Genomic DNA, 6881 nt, shown 5'->3' with positions numbered 1-6881 from the left:
GAAACTTTTTCTTGTTGATTTTCAAGGATCATAGAGTATCTGTTCTATTTAGTACATATCATATAGTTTTCAAAAGTAGCTGAAACTTATATCAACAGTGTGTGGAGTTATGGTGATCCACATGGCATTATTAGTAATGCTATTTTTAACTGTTCTGGTAGTGATGTAATCATATCTTCTTCTTGATTAACTTACATTCTTATAATTATTGTTAATTGGGTATCAATGAGATTAAGCAACATTTTAAATGTTTCTTGGGCATTTTTATGAACTCTCCTTTGAAGTGACTTTATTTCTTACAGCCATTTTTCTTTTAAAATTTCTATTTTTTCTTAACTATGTAAAGTTTATATTTTCAGAAAATAGGCACTTTTTATTATATGTATTGTAAATATCTTCTCCTACACTGTGGCTTTCCTTTTCACTATCTTAGTTGTGTCTTTGAATAAACAGAATTTCTTAATTTCAAAGTACTCTAGCTTATGAATATTTTCCTTTATGGTTAGTTATCTTTTGTGTTCTGTTAAAGAAATGTTTTCTTAACTCCTCCAAAAGGGAGGCACTTTTCTATATTATTTTATAGTGGACTTATTGATTTCCCTTTCACATTTAGAGTTTCAGTCCACTCAGTATAGAGTGTGAGGTAGGGGTTAAATTTACTTTACCTTTTTTTCACTTGCATATCTGACTAATCCAACATGATTTATTAAATACCTATTATGTTCCAACTGCTCTGAAAATTTACCTTTGTTATATATTGTCTATGTCTGTTAATGAACTCTAATTCTGCTTCTTTTCTCTATGTGTCTATCCTTCCACCAACAACTGTCTTAACTACACTAGTTTTGTAAAAAAAAAAGAAAAAGTCTTAATATTTAATAGAGCAAGTTCTTCCTTTTTTTCTTCTACTTCAGACTGTCCTGCTAGTCTTGAATCTTAATAATTCTATATAAATTTTAGAATAAGCTTTTTAAGTTTTGAAAAAAAAAATGTTGAGATTTTGGTTGAGATTGCACTGAATCTACCAACCAATTTGAGAAGAACTGACATTTCACGGTATTGAATCTTTCAATCCATGAACAGTTTTATTTAATATTAAGGTTTTTTTTTTACATTTTCTGTTCATTATAGTTTATGTGTATCCTTGTAGAGATCTTGCACATTTTAGTGAAATTTATTCTTATGTTCTGCTCTTTTAATATTTTTGAAGTTATTGTATATGATACTTTTTTTTAATAAATATATGATACTTTTTAAATGACTGTAAGATTTTTAGTGATGTTTCCTTTTCCATTCCTTATTGATTGTTATGTCTCCTTTGTTTTTTATTATTCTTCAGTTTATTCAGGTGCTTATCAGTGTTTTTGTCTTTTCAAAGAATCAGGTTTTAATTTTGTTAGGGCTGTATAATATGTGTTTGTTTTCCATCTTAATAATTTTGGGGTTTATATTTGTAATTTATTTCCTTATATTTTCTTTAGGTGTCATTTGCTGAAATTTTCCCAAGGTATTAAAAGCAATGCTTAACTCATTAATTTTTACCTATTCACCTTTTCCGACACAAGGCTATACATATTTTTTGAATCATAGTTTTCATTGCACTCCAGAGTTTTAATATATAATGTTTTGTTGTCACTCAGGTCAAAATATTTTCTCATTTTCGTTTTAATTCATTCTTTGACCCATACATTATTGTAGAAATATATTTTTTAATTTCCAAATATTTACGGATTTTCTAGTAATGTTCTTTTATTGATTTATAGCTTATTTGTATTGATTTCAGTTTTTCTTGGACTAGAAGAAGAATGTAAAGTTAATGAGAAAGTATAGAGACATAAACTGAATGGTTAGCTAGTTAGATGTCAGTAAGCTGTTAATGATATTGGGATTGCATAGAAAAGCCAAAACAGTGTTTTGTGTTTTTTTAACCCATACTGATTTATAGTGAAATATGATTATTTGTTATTCTATGAGATTAGTTATCAAAGTATGTTGAAATCAGCATGATAGGAAAAAATAAAGGTATTTTAAAAAATTTTTTTAAAGGTTCTAAATCCCTAGAGTGATGAATTTTGGAGGATAAATCTTTCCTAATTCTTTAGGTTGTAATATTTATAAACTGAATCATTTGCTTATTTATTTGGCCAACATTTGTTGAGCACCTACTGTGTGCCAAGCATTATGCTATTTTGTTTGGGTCTGATCTGAACAGAATAACTGTGGATATATTCTAAGTCTTCCTTAGGAAAAATAAAAATGATATAGTACCATATACTTTTCTTTTAATAAACTCAAATTTTACAATCATAACTTTTTCTAGCATGTGAAGAAGACTTAACCACTTGTGGACATAATTATTTTTTACGTAGCATAGAATTTGGACTTTGAAAATACATTACTTAAAATAGTCAGAAATTATTATTACTGGAGTTAAGTTTGCACAGATTTGCATAATCTAAGCAGAAGCTAAAAATATTGTAAGGCAATTCAATAATATACTTTATTCCATTTCTTAATATCACCTTATGAGAGTTGCACCTTAAGACAGATTGTATATGATTGCCTGCTATATCTACTGGTCAACTTTTTTTTCTATTCCTTACCAAGTGGGAAAGTAAGCCCTCATAATAAGTATCAATAAATATTAATATATCAGTATAAGAATAACAGTTAGACAGCCTGCCAAATTAAGTGGAGAAAACATATAAATCAAATAATAAAAAGGATTTATTTCCTTTCCATCTTGTTATAACTTGAAAAAAAAACTAAGTAGAAAACATAAAGGAAGAAAATAGGAAAAAAGTACAGTCAGTCTTCTTATTACAGATTCCATATTAACAAATTCACCTACTCACTAAAATGCTTTTGTAACCCCAATATCAATATTCAAAGCAGTTTCATGCTCATTTGCAGACATGCAGAGTATCAAAAAAAACACACATAAAATGAGATTCTGTACTGATTGACTGACAAAAAATGTGACAGCAACTCCCAGAAATCTAACCCTGAATTTCCCCTAAGAGCAATGTGATTCAGTGTTCACTAATTTGGTGCTCACAGCAACTTTATAAAATATAACTACCATGAATAATGAGAATAAGTTGCACTTTAATAGGAGATAGGAAGACAGAAGTTTGGTGAGCATCTGATAAGTCTATACATGACAGTACTTATGAGCACCTAATTTTAGCCCCCAAATTTTTCTTGTTACACTTAATGAAAGAAACCAAACCAGGAGGAGCTTCAAGATGGCAGAAGAGTAAGATGCGGAGATCACCTTCCTCTCCACAGATACATCAGAAATACATCTACATGTGGAACAGCTCCTACAGAACACTTACTGACGCTGGCAGAACACCTCAGACCTCCCAAAAGGCAAAAAACTCCCCATGTACCTGGGTAGGGCAAAAGAAAAAAGAAAAAACAGAGACTAAACAATAGTGATGGGACCTGCACCAGTAGGAGGGAGCTGTGAAGGAGGAAAGCTTTCCACACACTAGGAAGCCCCTTCGCGGGCGGAGACTGTGGGTGGCAGAGGGAGGAAACTTCAGAGCCACGGAGGAGAGCGCAGCAACAGGGGTGCGGAGGGCAAAGCGGAGAGATTTCCACACAGAGGATCGGTGCCAACCAGCACTCACCAGCCCGAGAGGCCTGTCTGCTCACCCGCTGGGATGAGCGGGGGCTGGGAGCTGAGGCTCGGGCTTCGGAGGTCGGATCGCAGGGAGAGGACTGGGGTTGGCGGCGTGAGCACAGCCTGAAGGGGGCTAGTGCGCCACGGCTAGCCGGGAGGGAGTCCAGGAAAAAGTCTGGACCTGCCGAAGAGGCAAGAGACTTTTTCTTGCCTCTTTGTTTCATGGTGCGTGAGGAGAGGGGATTAAGAGCGCTGCTTAAAGGAGCTCCAGAGACGGGCGCGAGCTGCAACTATCAGCACGGACAGCAGAGACAGGCATGAGATTCTAAGGCTGCTGCTGCTGCCACCAAGAAGCCTGTGTGCAAGCACAGGTCACTATCCACACCTCCCCTCCTGGGAGCCTGTGCAGCCCGCCACTGCCAGGGTCCCGTGATCCAGGGACAACTTCCCCGGGAGAACATATGGTGCGCCTCAGGCTGCTGCAACTTCACGCTGGCCTCTGCCGCTGCAGGCTCGCCCCGCATCTGGTGAAAAACTGCCAGAGATCTCCATCTCAACGCCAAGACGCAGCTTCACTCAATGACCAGTAAGCTATAGTGCTGGACACCCTATGCCGAACAACTAGCAAGACAGGAACACAACCCCATCCATCAGCAGAGAGGCTGCCTAAAATCATAAAAAGGCCACAGACACTCCAAAACACACAACCAGACGTGGACCTGCCCACCAGAAAGACAAGATCCAGCCTCATCCACCAGAATACAGGCACTAGTCCCCTCCACCAGGAAGCCTACACAACCCACTAAACCAACCTTAGGCACTGGGGGCAGACACCAAAAACAACGGGAACTATGAACCTGCAGCCTGCGAAAAGAAGACCACAAACACAGTAAGTTAAGCAAAATGAGAAGACAGAAAAACACACAGCAGATGAAAGAGCAAGGCAAAAACCCACCAGACCAAACAAATGAAGAGGAAATAGGCAGTCTTCCTGAAAAAGAATTCAGAATAATGATAGTAAAGATGATCCAAAATCTTGAAAATAGAATGGAGAAATACAAGACACATTTCACAAGGACCTAGAAGAACTAAAGAGCAAACAAACAATGATGAACAACACAATAAATGAAATTAAAAATTCTCTAGAAGGGATCAGTAACAGAATAACTGAGGCAGAAGAACGGATAAGTGACCTGGAAGATAAAAGAGTGGAAATAACTACTGCAGAGCAGAATAAAGAAAACAGAATGAAAACAATCGAGGACAGTCTCAGAGACCTCTGGGACAACATTAAATGCACCAACATTCTAATTATATGGGTCCCAGAAGAAGAAGAGAAAAAGAAAGGGACTGAGAAAATATTTGAAGAGATTATAGTTGAAAATTTCCCTAATATGGGAATGGAAATAATCAAGTCCAGGAAGTGCAGAGAGTCCCATACAGGATAAACCCAAGTAGAAACACGTCAAGACACATATTAATCAAGCTATCAAAAATTAAATACAAAGAAAAAATATTAAAAGCAGCAAGGGAAAACCAACAAATAACACACAAGGGAATCCCCATAAGGTTAACAGCTGATATTTCAGCAAAAACTCTGCAAGCCAGAAGGGAGTGGCAGGACATATTTAAAGTGATGAAAGAGAAAAACATACAACCAAGATTACTCTACTCAACAAGGACCTCATTCAGATTTGATGGAGAAATTAAAACCTTTACAGACAAGCAAAAGCTAAGAGAATTCAGCACCACCAAACCAGCTTTACAACAAATGCTAAAGGAACTTCTCTAGGCAGGAAACACAAGAGAAGGAAAAGACCTACAATAACAAACCCAAAACAATTAAGAAAATGGTAATAGGAACATACATATCGATAATTACCTTAAATGTAAATGGATTAAATGCTCCAACCAAAAGACATAGACTGGCTGAATGGATACAAAAACAAGACCCGTATATATACTGTCTACAAGAGACCTACTTCACACCTAGGCACACATACAGACTGAAAGTGAGGGGATGGAAAAAGATATTCCATGCAATTGGAAATCAAAAGAAAGCTGGAGTAGCAATTCTCATATCAGACAAAATAGACTTTAAAATAAAGACTATTACAAGAGACAAAGAAGGAAACTACATAATGATCAAGGGATCGATCCAAGAATAAGATATAACAATTGTAAATATTTATGCACCCAACATAGGAGCACCTCAATACATAAGGCAAATACTAACAGCCATGAAAGCGGAAATTGACAGTAACACAATCATAGTAGGGGACTTCAACACCCCACTTTCACCAATGGACAGATCAGTGAAAATGAAAATAAATAAGGAAACACAAGCTTTAAATGATATATTAAACAAGATGGACTTAATTGATATTTATAGGACTTCCCATCCAAAAACACCAGAATACACACTATTCTCAAGTGCTCTTGGAACATTCTCCAGGATAGATAATATATTGGGTCACAAATCAAGCCTTGGTAAATTTAAGAAAATTGAAATTGTATCAAGTATCTTTTCCAACCACAACGCTATGAGACTAGATATCAATTACAGGAAAAAATCTGTAAAAAAATACAAACACATGGAGGCTAAACAATACACTACTTAATAACCAAGAGATCACTGAAGAAATCAAAGAGGAAATCAAAAAATGCCTAGAAACAAATGACAATGAAAACACAATGACCCAAAACCTATGGGATGCAGCAAAAGCAGTTCTAAGAGGAAAGTTTATAGGAATACAATCCTACCTTAAGCAACAAGAAAAATCTCAAATAAACAACCTAACATTACACCTAACCCAATTAGAGAAAGAAGAACAAAAAAAACTCCAAAGTTAGCAGAAGGAAAGAAACCATAAAGATCAGATCAGAAATAAATGAAAAAGAAATGAAGGAAACAATAGCAAAGATCAATAAAACTAAAAGCTGGTTCTTTGAGAAGATAAACAAAAGTGATAAACCATTAGCCAGACTCATCAAGAAAACAAGGGAGAAGACTCAAATCACTAGAATTAGAATTGAAAAAGGAGAAGTAACAACTGACACTGCAGAAATACAAAGGATCATGAGAGATTACTACAAGCAACTATATGCCAATAAAATGGACAACCTGGAAGAAATGGACAAAGTCTTAGAAATGCACAACCTTCCGAGACTGAACCAGGAAGAAATAGAAAATATGAACAGACCAATCACAAGCACTGAAATTGAAACTGTGATCAAAAATCTTCCAACA

The sequence above is a fragment of the Balaenoptera borealis genome (assembly GCF_965194805.1).
Source record: "Balaenoptera borealis genome assembly, chromosome: 17".
NCBI lineage: Eukaryota > Metazoa > Chordata > Mammalia > Artiodactyla > Balaenopteridae > Balaenoptera > Balaenoptera borealis.
The sequence above is the reverse complement of the archived record's forward strand: the minus strand, read 5'-3'. Positions refer to the sequence as shown.